Source organism: Triturus cristatus, chromosome 5_1 (genome assembly GCF_964204655.1).
Source record: "Triturus cristatus chromosome 5_1, aTriCri1.1, whole genome shotgun sequence".
NCBI classification, from domain to species: Eukaryota; Metazoa; Chordata; class Amphibia; order Caudata; family Salamandridae; genus Triturus; species Triturus cristatus.
The window spans coordinates 959,489,148-959,502,216 of record NC_140587.1 but is presented as its reverse complement, the minus strand read 5'-3'; the positions used below and the strand labels follow the sequence as shown (position 1 = coordinate 959,502,216).

At 42.1% G+C, this 13,069-nt stretch overlaps 1 long non-coding RNA gene across 1 annotated transcript in view; it reads right to left on the bottom strand.

Moving 5' to 3' along the window:
* The window catches only part of LOC146832725 (uncharacterized), a 188,356-nt gene that overhangs the window by 39,489 nt on the left and 135,798 nt on the right, over window positions 1-13,069 (bottom strand). The window contains exon 2 of the long non-coding RNA XR_014961324.1: window positions 11,839-12,008. This is a non-coding gene — a long non-coding RNA (uncharacterized LOC146832725). The remainder of the gene's footprint in view (window positions 1-11,838; window positions 12,009-13,069) is intronic.

Genomic DNA, 13,069 nt, shown 5'->3' with positions numbered 1-13,069 from the left:
TTACACCAGACCTCCCTGCCACAACCTCGACATCCTCAGTTGTCCAATAGTTCTCTTCCTCACCACTTTTCTGTCTATTGTCTCTTTTCCTTATACTTTTTTCAAAAGTATCTTCTATTTTCTTATCTATTGATGCTGTCAATCCATCAAACATCTTCTCCATATATGATTTCATCTTATCCTCCAAATTCCCCTCCATATTTTCCATTTCAACTAATATTTCAATTTATTACTTCCAAATATTCCTCTCATTCCAAATAAATATTCTCCTTTTTTTAAATTCTCCAATCAAACTCCTAATCCTACCTCTCAAAACAACACCTCTCAGATTCCCAACCTTCCTGACCAAAATTCGACCTTTCTGTGAGAAAAAAATGATTACTCCCTGTCAGAAACTGACATCGGTTCACTTCGCTTTCCCAACATATGGCAGAATGTAATCCTTTACCCTGTAAAGCTCTCTCCCCAAACTCTCAAAATGGCCGCCGTACGTCGCTCTTGTATTTTCGGCTCCTTTAATTCAATTCTCAATTCTTTTCCCCTCAAACGCGCTCATGCGCAACCTATCAGCCGCTCGAGGTCCGTAACCACGCACGCGCTGAAGCGCGCCTAGCAACAATCAACTCGAGTCCTCTCGCGCGTGGCTCAACTTCTCTCGCGCACGTAACGACCTCCTCAACTGCAACGGTAAATTCACTTTTACACCAAGCCAGCTTTTGCCTACCAAAAACATCCACATACTTATTCCGCCTACTACCTGAGCCTCTCTCCCTAAGCGTCATTCACGCTTTATAACCCGACATACTCATCTTTAAAACGCTCCGTTTATTTTTTTTTTAAATTACCCTCTCTTGCTTAACTCACAACCATAAACCTTATACTGTTTTCTTTAAAACCTTACATTACTTGCTATATTAGCTTTTACATCCATATTCCTTAAATGATTTAGTTCATGCAAATGTACTTATCTTCCTGTTCGAGCAACAACAAAAGAGGAAGATGGCTGCCTGTTCAGGGGATATAAGCATTTTCAGTGTTCTAGAGTGCTTATTCGTATTCTAATTCCATGTGATGTTGCTGCTGTTTGAGTAGTAATAAAGGAACTATGCATAATATTGGCCTCCGGGCCTTACCATAAAATCACATATATATCTGGGCGGAGCCTAACCACACATCTCATCGTGAGATCTGATTGGCTGTCAGCACTTCATCCAAGAAGTGTTGGCAGCCATCTTGGGACCAATATACATGATAGCACCTCATTAAAAAGCATTGCAGTTAATAGAAGGTTTTAAGACTTTAGTTACATTACACATCATTTGTTGATGGTACCATACTCGTTTTAGGAATTGTGGTGTGTTCTAAGGTGATTTTACCATGTGAAAAAGCCTTCTGCTGTGATATCATGAATCATGTTTGAGAGATAACTATTTTATCATGCTTTTCCCACAGAGGTTTGGAAGGTGATCTGTAAGCTAACTGACAGCATATTTTCTGTAAATTCACATTATCTTTCTCAGTCATGTGAGAATGAAGTCTGACATTCTCAGTAAAACATGTACATCCAACAAGGGCAGAGACTGTCAGTTCAAAATTTGCGAACATACATGACAAGAATTTTCAATTCTATTAAGGACAAGGAGGCGAGGATTATGCTTTCTCATTACTTTATTAGAAATGCTCAGCAGCCAATTAGAAGAAACGTTAGATAAAAGAAAAACTACAGTACCCATGAACACCAGGGTACCACGTGACCAACCATAGAGTCCCCCATATAAAAGGTCATGTAGATGGAATTACGTCCTCTTTCTTTGGTGAGGAACAGTTCTCATTAAACAGGAAGTCCAATTAAAATGATGAACGTCAGATAAAGGAACCCATCAGCAACAGCCATCGACCACTTCGAAGAAGCAGGACTCAGCATCCGCAGAACACAGGAAACAGAAGACCATCAAACAGGATAAGCAGATGGAACAGAAACCGTCTACTTCGGATTAGAACCTGAAAAGAGACATACTGCCGTAATACTCATCTAATAAAGAGAGTGAAGTCAAATTAGGGGGGGGAAATATAGAGAAACAAGGAATTGCGTCAAACATAATCAATAGGCAAAATAACATTAGAATGCAGAACATGTGCATAAACAATGACAATGGGTGGGATAATCCTCGCCTCCTTGTCCTTAATAGAATTGAAAATTCTTGTCACGTATGTTCGCAAATTTTGAATTCTATGTCAGGACAGGAGGCTCCGATTATGCTTGTTCAAAGCTGATCCACCACTACAGAAGCAATATGTTCAATAGGTGTATAATAAAAGGTTTTGAACACAGAGTCAGAAGACCAATCTGCGGCTTTCATGATGTCCAATAATGAAACACCCATCGAGAATGCTTTGGAAGCCATAGCCCCACGTGCCGAATGAGCACCAAAAATGGAAACATCAATGCCAGCCTCAGACATAAGCCATCTAACCCAGCGAGCTAAAGTAGCTGGGGTAACAGGACGAAAAGGCTTTTGCAAAGCAATCAGTAATTGACCATGCCTATCTGAACGTAACGGAGCATTACATACCTCATAATCCTTGACACATTGAACAACGCAAAGGTTGGGATGATGAGTAAAGGAAGGATAGAAAATCGAGGTAGTAGCCGTTTTGGTGCGTTTGGAAAGAAGAAAAGTGACACCCTCAGGTGTAAAACTGCGACCTGCCAAGTCCAACGCACGAACATCAGACACTCGTTTGCAAGAAACAAGACATAACAGCAAAGTCAATTTGGCTGAGAGTTGCTTACGGGAAAGCAAGGAATTAGAAGGCCAAGCCTCCAAAAACTTTAAAACAATGGAGACATCCCAAAGCGAGGCATACTTAGGGCAAGGAGGATTCGACAGACGAATACCTTTAAGCAATTTGGTAATCAAAGGATGCTCATCCGCAGATTTACCATCGATATGAATATGAGCCGCAGAACGAAAGTTGTTGACCGTGCGATAAGCCAAACCGGAGGAAGCGAGAGAGGCTAGAAAATTAATGATCAGAGAGACATCCGCTGAAGCGGGATCAACCTCCCGTTGAACACACCAGTCACACCATCGTTTCCATGAGTCTCTATATCGTTTATGCGTATTGGGAGACCAGGCTTCGCTGATAAACTTGGAAGCGTCGCGTGAAAGGCCTGGGAGCGACCAGCGATCCCCGAAATTCGCCACGCTATCAGAAGGAGATTGCCCGATAGAATGAGGGGATGCGGATTGCCGAGGAGATCCAACAATAGATTCCACTTCTGGGGAAGAAGGAGAGGCACCGCACAACACATCTCCAATAGAACCGGGAACCACGCCTGAGCCCTCCACAGAGGAGCAATCAGAATAAAATCGGTTTGATAGCGTATCGTGCAAGCCAGGACCCTGGGAATCATCATGAACGGGGGAAAGGCGTAGCACAGAACCGACGGCCAAGTCTGAAGAAACGCATCCGTGGCTAGGGCTTTTGGAACCGGCCTCCAGCTGAAAAACAGAGGGAGCTGAGTGTTTAGGCGAGAAGAGAACAGGTCTAACTGACACTGACCCCAGGTCCGAAGGAGAGAGCGGAAAATGCGAGGATGAAGCCGCCAGTCGCTGAAGTCGCGAAGATGGTGAGAGTTCCAGTCCGCAATCTGATTGTGGCGACCAGGAAGATATTCGGCAATAACAGTGATCTTTTGTTGTAGACAGAAGTGCAAAAAATCTTTGGCGATCTCCGCCAAAATCTTGGATTTCGTTCCCCCTAACTTGTTGACATACCGGACCGCTGAAACGTTGTCCATGCGGAGAAGAATGCAACAATTGGATTGAAGAGGAGAAAAACACCGGATCGCAAATGATCCCGCCAGGAGTTCTAGGCAGTTTATATGAAGAGACAATTCCTGGGAGGACCACTGACCCCCGGTCGAGACGGGACCGCACCGGGCTCCCCAGCCCCACAGACTGGCATCGGACTCTATCACCAGATCCGGAGATGAGCCGAACAGGGCTCGCCCATTCCAGGCTTCCATGTGGTCTAACCACCATTGAATTTCCCTTTTTGCTTCCTCGGAAAGAGGAATTAGATCGGAATAGCGAAGACCTTTTTGGAGATGACGGATCTTCAACCGTTGGAGTGCCCTGTAATGCAGAGGACCCGGGAAAATCGCCTGAATGGAGGACGCCAATGGACCGACAACACGTGCTAACGATCTCAACGACACAGTCTGTCTGGAAAGAACCGACATCAATTCCCTCTTGATGTACCAAATCTTTTGATTGGGTAAGAGAAGTTGACAGGAAAGAGAATTCACTTGGAAGCCCAGAAAATCTATCACCTGTGTTGGAATCAAGACTGATTTCTGAGGGTTCACCAGAAATCCCAGAGATTGTAAAAGGTCGATAGACCACTCCAGATGCGTCAAGACTGTGAGGGGACAGTCTGCCATGATAAGAAGGTCGTCCAGATATATTACTGAGCGAACACCCCGAGCGCGCAAACATTCCACGACGGGCCTCAGAAGTTTCGTGAAGCACCAAGGTGCCGACGAGAGGCCGAACGGGAGAACCTTGTATTCGTACCAAGTTCCCATCCAACTGAATTGAAGGAACCGACGATGTGGTTCGAAGATGGGAATCGACAAGTACGCATCTTTGAGGTCGAGACGAACCATCCAATCCCTCTCGCGAAGAAGATCGCGCAATAAATGAATCCCCTCCATTTTGAAGTGTCTGTAAACGACACCTCCGTTGAAGTCCTTCAAATTGAGAACTAAACGGGAACCACCCCCTTTTTTCTGTGCCAGAAAAATAGTGCTGATGAAACCATGGGGATGGGGAATAGTTTGAATGATTGCCCCTTTGTGGAGAAGAGACTCGATCTCTGCCGAGATTAACCCCTGGTCTTGAAGAGAGAAAACTAGAGGATTTGGAGGGTGGGATTGATGTTGGGGCTGATAAAACTCTATTTTGTAACCCTAAACGGTTTGCAGTACCCAAGCATCGTTGGAGATCAGACGCCAATTGTGCAGAAAAAATCGGATTCTGCCCCCCAGAACCACATCGGAAACAGGAATCAAGCTCACCTGAAGTGTTGGAATCCTAGTAGCCACCTTGGTTTCCACCGGAACGTCCCTTACGAAATTGTCCTTTCCCTTTGCGAGAAGGATAGAAGTGGGAACGGGAGTTGTAGCCTGTATCCTGACCACCGCCTCTTTGGGACTGGAATCCCCTGAATTGTTGAGAGCCACGGCCGAACGAGCGTCCCCTATGTCGTCCGGCCCTGGCAAAAACCGGACGAAGTGCACGCCGAAGTGAAGCCTGGGCTTTATCAAGAGCGCTGAAAGTCGCTACAAACTTGGTAAGTTCTTTTAGAAAAGGTTGGCCGAATAACAGACCCTGAGCTACAGGACCGGACTCAGAAGGGGAGAGTTCTGCCAATTGTGGATCCAATTTTAGAAGAATTGAGCGACGGCGCTCGCTGGAAATTGTACAGTTAGCATTACCCAACTGGCAAATAGCCCTCTGAGACCACTCAATAAGCTCGTCAGGGTCCACAAGAGACGAAGATTCTTTGGCCTGAAACCCAAGATCTAAAATCTTTGTGAGTGGACCTAGCAAGTCTAGCATTTTATCCTGACAGGAGCGCCAGGATCTGTCAAGACCCTTCTTTGGATCTTTGGCGAATTTTTTAAGATAGGAGACCATCGTCGGATCAATCTCCGGAGTGTCCACTAAATGATCGGCAAGATCCGGGCGAGGAATGTGTGCTTGTACATATTCCGACACAGCAGGAGAAGGAAGCCAGGAAGAAGAATGCGGATGATAGAGGTCCGAAGGTTCGAATGTAAGGACCGTCAACATAATGCTCCTTCCGAGACTTCTTACGTGGCGGTGGAACATCCTGATCAGAGGGTGAGGAATGAGTACCTTCAGTGTCTGTTAACATTCCAGAGGATGCAGAAGCGCCCACCGATGTCAAGGAGGAAGACTTATCTGTGGTTAAAGTTTTAGCCAATTTCTTAAAATCCGACCTATACGGATTAGCTGGAGACTTGGACAAACGGGAGGTTGGCAACCAGCCCTGTTGTTTGGCGTATTGTGTCAAATGACGTTTTAATGGGTTGATAGCACAGGCAAGTGCTTTATTAACTGAGTGTTGTACACCCTGGTCCAATGCTTCCACCAAATCATGCTCTAGAAAACTAGAGTCGTCATCCTCATAAGAATAGTCATCTTCATCAAGGTAATCTTCCATAATGACACAGTACTGCGATAGTAATGCCCACAAGATGACACTTAATTATTAGTAATGCCAAAGGCACAATGCAGGGGGAGTGAATAACCCCACAGCAAGCCAGCAGGACAGGTAAAACCTGACACTGTATAAAATTTAAATGTGGAGGGAGGGCTTGCTGAAACAAATAATCACTCTAGGCAGAGCCTATGCGTTTTTATACAGCCCAATGCTTATGAATTGCAAAGGGCGTAGTCGGGGCTGAGGCACAAAACGAGGCTGTGGGCAGCGTTGAGAGGACAACCGTCTAATTTTCAAGCTCCGTGTGAAAACACGGAAGATAAACACACAAAATGGCCGCCGCGCATGCGCGGTAATGGCCGCCTCGTCAGAAATGAAAAGAGGAGCTCGCGCGCTTAGCGCGCGATTCCTCCAGCCCCCGTTCTCCCGCTCCACTCAATTTAATAAAGACACGGGCGCTTTGCAACGTGCCCGGACCTAGGGAGGTGAACCCACGCTCCCGTGAACCCCCGACCGCTAACCTCGCGACTGAAGGAAAATAAACAAAAAGCGCGAGCGAGTACGAGGGACACAACGCAAATCGGCGTTAAAGTGTATACACAGCAATAAGCAGCGCAACAGTTTCACAAAGCACCATGCAAGAAAATATACATAATAAAGCACTTAACTGGCTGCGGAGCAGCAAAGAAAGAGGACGTAATTCCATCTACATGACCTTTTATATGGGGGACTCTATGGTTGGTCACGTGGTACCCTGGTGTTCATGGGTACTGTAGTTCTTCTTTTATCTAACGTTTCTTCTAATTGGCTGCTGAGCATTTCTAATAAAGAAATGAGAAAGCATAATCGGAGCCTCCTGTCCTGACATAGAATTGATTCCTTTGTGTTCTACTGCAGCTTCCCAGAGTGTTCTAAAGAACAACTAGAGCGCTAACAGTCCTACTTCTGACAAACGTATGGCACACCTGAAGCCATCTTGGTTGGAATAAAGTGGTAACTCTTAAAACATTTAATTTAAAAAGGAACAAAATGAGGGGGTTCATTTTGCCATAGAAAGTATGATTAGTGCTGCAGAAAGAAAAATTAGGGCACATTTTGAGTGACTTCTCAAATCCTCTTCTATTTCATAACAAATTCTGACATGCAGACTGAAACATGCACTTTCAATACCAGCAGCAGACTTCCCTGGTGAGCAGTAGCTTTCCTACAGTGATCTAATAAGCAACTAGAGTGCTAACATTCTGAATTTATGGCAAATTTGTGACACATCTGAATGCCTTCTTGATGGAATCAAAGTAAAAAACTGAAAGTATTTCCTACTGAGGAGACTGTAGTAAATTAGGAAATTAGGAAACATCATGAAAAATAAGTCTCCCAAAATGGCCACCAGAGACAAAAGAGCCAGAATGTAGCCCAAATATCACCCAGATGTAGCCCAAGTATAGCCCAATGACAGAATGTCCCAGAGTGTTCTAACGAACAACTAGAGCGCTAACAGTCCTACTTATGACAAACGTATGGCACACCTGAAGCCATCTTGGTTGGAATAAAGTGGTAACTCTTAAAACATTTAATTTAAAAAGGAACAAAATGAGGGGGTTCATTTTGCCATAGAAAGTATGATTAGTGCTGCAGAAAGAAAAATTAGGGCACATTTTGAGTGACTTCTCAAATCCTCTTCTATTTCATAACAAATTCTGACATGCAGACTGAAACATGCACTTTCAATACCAGCAGCAGACTTCCCTGGTGAGCAGTAGCTTTCCTACAGTGATCTAATAAGCAACTAGAGTGCTAACATTCTGAATTTATGGCAAATTTGTGACACATCTGAATGCCTTCTTGATGGAATCAAAGTAAAAAACTGAAAGTATTTCCTACTGAGGAGACTGTAGTAAATGAGGAAATTAGGAAACATCATGACAAATAAGTCTCCCAAAATGGCCACCAGAGACAAAAGAGCCAGAATGTAGCCCAAATATCACCCAGATGTAGCCCAAGTATAGCCCAATGACAGAATGTCCCAGAGTGTTCTAACGAACAACTAGAGCACTAACAGTCTTACTTATGACAAAAGTATGGCACCCCTGAAGCCATCTTGAATGGAATAAAGTGGTAACACTTAAAACATTTAATTTACAAAGGAACAAAATTAGGGGGTTCATTTTACCATAGAAATTATGATTAGTGCTGCAGAAAGAAAAATTAGGGCACATTTTGACTTCTCAAATCCTCTTCTATTTCATAAATAATTCTGACATGCAGACTGAAACATGCACTTTGAATACCAGCAGCAGACTTCCCTGGTGAGCAGTAGCTTTACCACAGTGATCTAATGAGCAACTAGAGTGCTAACATTCAGAATTTATGGCAAATGTGTGACACATCTGAATGCCTTCTTGATGGAACCAAAGTAAAAAACTGAATGTATTTCCTACTGAGGAGACTGCAGTAAATGAGGAAATTAGGAAACTTCATAACAAATAAATCTCCCAAGATGGCCACCAGAGACAAAAGAGCCCAAATGTAGCCCAAATATCACCCAGATGTAGCCCGAGTATAGCCCAATGACAGAATGTCCCAGAGTGTTTTAAAGAACAACTAGAGCGCTAACAGTCTTACTTATGACAAAAGTATGGCACACCTGATGCCATCTTGATTGGAATAAAGTGGTAACACTTAAAACATTTAATTTGCAAAGGAACAAAATGAAGGGGCACATTTTGACTTCTCAAATCCTTTTCTATTTCAGACTCCTTGTGCCCTCCAGTAACGTCTCAGGGGCTTATTTAGAAGCCCTTTGCACAGAGGCGTTTTAAGGCATGTGCAAAGTGGGCCCTGGCCCCCAGCATTTTAGGGTGCCCCCAGATAGAGCCGGCTCTGTTCTTGCCCCGAAGACCTTTAATAATTCTTAGCAGATATTTTTACATACATTTTTCCTTTACTTTTAATGTGGTTGATGTACTGAAGTCCAGTACAGACATTTGGCACAGAAATGTTTGTTTGCACCACCATGCCACAACCATAAAAACTGTTTCCTCAAAATCAAAACAGGACCTCACATATCAGAAATGGCAGAGGATCACAAACATTATTTGCAATAATATCAGTGAGAAGCTGCTGTATTACGATAATCAAATCACATGTTACTATCCCTCAATATTAGATGTAAACACATTTCAAATTTGAACGAGTGTGCTTGTACACTGTCTGTGACCTGGCCAAAGAGGGCACGAAAGAGTTGGAACCGTTTCATAAATTCAAAACGGTTACGAACAGTGTCCCCCAAAATACGTTTGGCCCAGGCCCCCGACATCATTAAGATGTCCCTGCCTTTGCGCCGCACGTATGTCACTTTTTCCCATATTAAAGGAGATGCACCGGGAGCGCAGGGGGGCTTGGAAATAAGCCCCTCCTTGTGTTTATCCCGTGCCTCAGGAGGAATTCACTTCCTTTGAAGCACAGCAGGACTCCTCCACCATCAAACTGTCCCCATCTGCACTATGGGCCCTGAAATCCAGGCTCCTCGCACCCTCCAGCAAAGTCTCTTTTTTAAAAGAAATTGCCTCTTTGCCATCGTAAGTCTTTAATGTTTTCACTGTTCTGAGTTTCAAAGGTCCGTGCTTGGCTAATTACCATACTGATTTCTATCTCTGATTGATTTTTGTGTTAAGGTTTGTGATTTTAATGTTTAATTAGATTTGTTTGTATAGATACATTCATTATTATTATAAAGTTATTAATGGAGTGATTGATTGATACATGAGTATAATTTTAGACTTCATTACAGTAAAGTAACTTTTTTGTTTGTAAACAAAATTCCCATAAACGTTAATTCATACATTTTAAGTAGCATCAATACTGTAACAAACTAGACAGGTAACAGACTACAGATTCAAAGAGCAACTGATTTATTGTTATTCCCGCATGCCTGCCCTTGCCATCTTTTCAGTTTAAATTTGATAACGCATGACTCTTTCACAAATAAGGTCCTGGAACCTCTAATGTTTATAAAGATCTGCTGGTGCTTGTTTTACTTTGCATCCCCCATTCTGTTCGTGCATGCATCACAAAGATTTGTTATGGATGTTCAAAATAAGAACTAGTACATCATGTATAAACAAACAGCAACACAAAAAATGACAGTGCAATTTACATGTGAAACCAGATCCACGTGTAGAAACTATGTAAGCAAAATGTTCTTAAATTGTTTTAGAACCGCAATTGCGATTTTGTTTTAAACATTTACCTACAAATAAAGCTTGAAAAAGCACAATATTATGCTAAAATAATGAGCAAAGGGGCTACCTAACAGTTCAAGAATCTTACAGCGAAAAATATAGATTAGGTATTGATGTGCTTCATGGTCTGACTGACTTACATAAAAAGGAAATTAAACCTCTTAGTGACATCTTTAATCCATCTTGGTAAGACAAGGTCATGGCCCTTTGCAGGTTGGAGATTTAAGCTAAATAAAGTCTCTCCAATGAAGATTAATTTTCTTTTTTCCAAAGTTTTTTCTTGTAAGATAATTGTCCAATCTGCATGAGGCATTTTTCACAAATTATGAATATGAATTTTTTTTTAAAATAGAACAGAAAGAAATTTGACACCATTCTGCAGCCTGTATGGGCTAATTGTGATTTAGTCGCCTGATTGAGACAATAATAAAAACACTTTCATAATTCTTTTTTAAAGGAAAAGTGAGAGAAAAGCAAGACAATGCAGCTAGATATGCTGACCCTACAAAGGCTGGAAAACAAACTCTTCTACTTTGAGGATGCACACTGCTGACTCCTCCAATATGCTATCATGCCTGTCAGTGTCAAGTGCTACAGTTCGTTTTAGCAGTGACTTAGGACCTGCCTAAATGCAAAAAATCTCAGATTTCTTCCATCATGGAGGAGGAAGGGTTGTTTATGCAAGAAATGCTTCCTACTTCTTCAGGGGATAGCCATTAATAATCATAAGCAGGGAAAAGAATAGCAAGCCAATCCCAATCATTCGGTGAAAGGAAAATATAATTTTTTCCTAATCTATCGAGTCTCTCAAGGTGAAATGGCTGTTATACATGATTTCTCAAAGTTCTTTGTGTCCAGTTCACCTCCAAAAATGACTATATCGTTTCTGATTCTGACACCTCCAAAAATCTTTAAAGTTATTAATCTAAAATATTCCTAAAAAACTATATATTTGGTAGAGTGTGACCTCGTGCAATACCTACCCCTTCTCACACACTTGGACTTCCTCCTTCCATAACACTTTCTGTTGTCAACCACCAAAAGTGTATGTATGTTAAAAAAAATATTTAAGGGACCATCCAGGACACCATCTTTGACGTAGATTTTTTCTTGGGCTATTTCACAATGTTGTCAATAACCCCATGGAAATTACAGCTATCAGTTTAACAGATGCAATTTGTTATCAAAAAACATAAATATGGTTAATGTACCCAGGAAGTCAACTATGTTCTCGATAGGAGTGAAAAAGTGCATTGTGAGATCATCCCTGAATCTTTATTAAGGTTCATATTTAATGGAGGGCTGAAACGCAACTCAATGAAAACTAAACCATTCCTACCTTAGTTACTCCAGTCTTTACTGCTTCTGGATGATGTCTAAGGAGAAGTCTCTGGTTTCTCCAGAATTTTCACCAGGCTGTTTTATACTGGTGTGTATCTTCCTTTAAAGACTTCTTGTAGGGATTAACCAGAGTCAATCCATTGGCCGGTTCAGTTCTGGAATTTAAACCTATGGGAAAAATATTAATAAACGTGATGTCCTTATGGCTCAGGTGAATTTAAGGTGTCACTGCCATCTAATGACTGAACTTCCATCTGACTGCATATTATTTGCAACACTGTGTTTAAGCTTGGTAAAAATGTGTGTGTAGCATAAACAGCTGGCCATGATAATGTCAGTGGAATGAAGGGGTCTGGCAAGAGATGTTGCTCAATTTATCAATGAAAAACCCAAACCCTCTCAGACTCAAATGACAATAATCATTAATGCCTAGATGTTGCGTTTGGATCACAAAGAGTCATTGCAGTATCCACAATAATGAGACAATGCTGACAGTATCAGTACTTCTTTACTCTTTTCCCAGCTACAGAAACAATTGCTTGATAGAGTAACATGCCAGCCACGTGCACAATAAGAAGTATCAAGCTTGCCTAGGAAAGTAGTGACTCCATGATTTTCAGGAAACAAATCAGGGATAAATGAAAGGGAATGGTAATAAACAAAGTGCTTGATTTAGAATTTGGCGGAGAGGCTACTCCGCCACAAGGGAAGGTCTTCCCGATTGACAATACAACGATTTCTGTCAATGTTAAGAGATGTCCGCTGGGGTGGTGGACATCTCTAAATCTGGCAATTGAAGCATCCTCGGTATGGTGGGAGTAAAATACTCCACCATACTGAATGTTTAACTTTCATCCACAAAACTTTAAATCAGGCCCATACAGAGGAGACATAGGACCTGATTTAGAGTTATTCAGATTTAGGATAAACCATTGGTATGGTGGAGTACTTTACTCCCACAATACTGAGGATCATCCGCCTGCCAAATTCAAAGATGTCCACCATGCCCAGGGGAAATCTCTTCACATTTGCAAGAAGAGCTATCATGGTGGTTCCTGTCAATATAATAAAAGTGTGACATACGCCTCCTACAACATGATGATACTTTCAACATGTTTTTGTATTTTCTAAAATAAAATCTCAAAGCGGAATTTTGTTTTTGAGATATAAAAACAAATTACCTCCAAACCATGAGAGTTGTCTCCCAGGGTTTTGTGGTCATTTTGCAG